This window comes from Castor canadensis, chromosome 18 (genome assembly GCF_047511655.1).
Source record: "Castor canadensis chromosome 18, mCasCan1.hap1v2, whole genome shotgun sequence".
Classification (NCBI taxonomy): domain Eukaryota; kingdom Metazoa; phylum Chordata; class Mammalia; order Rodentia; family Castoridae; genus Castor; species Castor canadensis.
In genome coordinates, this window is record NC_133403.1 from 5,868,368 (window position 1) to 5,870,109 (window position 1,742).

General features: G+C 42.7%; 1 long non-coding RNA gene across 1 annotated transcript; it reads left to right on the forward strand.

Annotated features, from left to right (window-relative positions):
- The first annotated feature begins 1,140 nt into the window (after positions 1–1,140).
- LOC141418835 (uncharacterized) lies at positions 1,141–1,506 on the forward strand. The gene is made up of 2 exons (XR_012443471.1): positions 1,141–1,289; positions 1,425–1,506. It is a non-coding gene; the product is annotated as an uncharacterized lncRNA (long non-coding RNA).
- The last annotated feature ends 236 nt before the right edge of the window (positions 1,507–1,742 follow it).

Consider the following 1,742-nt stretch of genomic DNA (forward strand, 5'->3'; position numbering starts at 1 on the left):
AAATAAAGCCATCCTGTTGTGATTGCAGTACTGTCATATGGGATTCAGGGATGATGAGGCACATTTAACTCATTTTATAGGAGTAGGACTAGGCTAAAAATGCACAGGTTTGATGACTCCAGAGATTATTAAACTCTCCAGAGTTTTGGAGATTAGGTTAAAAATAATTGAATTTGCTTAATATGTTGCAAGAATACTTAAGCTACATTGTTCTTTTCTTTTTTTTTAAATTTATATTCATTTATTCACATGTGCATACATTGTTTGTGTCATTGCTCCCCCATTGTTTTCTTGATTTTTTAATACTACATTTTGCACAAACATGACATGAATACAGTAAAAACACTGAAACATAGGTCAAAAACAACTTAAAAAATTAGAATTTTAAGATTTAACCATGATTTATTTTCTGTGTAATTTAAATGAGTTCATCACACTAACTTTCATATAAAGGATCTCATTAAAGAAAATTCAAATTTGGAGAATGGAACCTAAAAAACCCAAAAGCAAGCTACTTTTAAAATCTGCAAATACTTAGCTCAATTGCTTGGGGAGTCTAATTTCACCAGTAGAATTCTGAGTTAAATAAGATCTAGTGTCAGGTCACCTTTTCCATGGGTCAGTTGCTAGTCAGAGGCTCCTCAGAAACACTCAGCACGAGTTGGTAGTTGTGAGTAGGACATCACCTTTAAAGGATCAAATACCTACATGACAGTGACTGGGTCTGCTGCTCCTGTTCTCTCTCAGATCCAAGGATGGGCTCTGGCCCTAGGTGGGCTCATTACTAGTGCTTGTTGAGCCACTGAAAAGTGAAAGACAGGACAGGTGGCACTTACGGGCTCCAGGATTACAGGATGTAGCAGCTGCATCCCAGTGAAGACAACAAATAAGCAGAAGCACTATGAAGATTTCCTGAGACAATGGGAGCCTACCATTTTGTAGGACATGCAACTGGGTTCCATGCACAGGCTCTGACACAGGGATCATGGAAGGTTTTCTGAGTCCTGTGGGTGTGGTAAATGTCTGACCACCAGTGGGAGCCACAGATCTGAAAACAAATACAATTGCATTATCTCTCTGAATCTCCATTCCTATAAATTAACAAGCTTGGTAAGGAGCATATTTGCATGGGGGTGGGGAGATGGGGTAACAACCTGCCTAGAAATAAGCTGAGGGGATAAGAGACTTGGGATCCCTGATTCACTTGAGTGCCTGAAAGACTCAGCATTGAGACACCTCCATCATGGCCTGTGTTCCTCTTCTCATCATGGTCCTCCCTCTTTTCACAGGTCAGGTATAGGTCATGGCCACCACTTCCATAGAGATTCCAGTGCTCTTCCCAACACATTAGCCATTTTCTTTCCTTTCAAACAATTCTTCTCTTGTGTCCCTACTGGATCTTTAATGAAGATCTCTCTTTCTAGGGTCCCTCTCCCAGCCTGTGCTGACACAGCCACCTTCAGCATCAACTTCTCTGGGACAAACTGCCAAACTATCCTGCACCCTGAGCAGTGGCTACAGTGGTTACTCAGTGGACTGGTACCAGCAGAGCTCAGGGAAGAGTCTCCGGTTTGTGATGCGTGTAGGCACTAGTGGCATTGTTGGAGACAAGGGAGCTGGGATCCCTGATCGCTTTTCAGGCTCTGGCTCTGGGCTGGATCGGTATCTGACCATCCTGAACATCCAGGCAGAGGATGAGAGTGTCTACTACTGCGGGTCAAACCATGGCAGTGGAAGCAGCT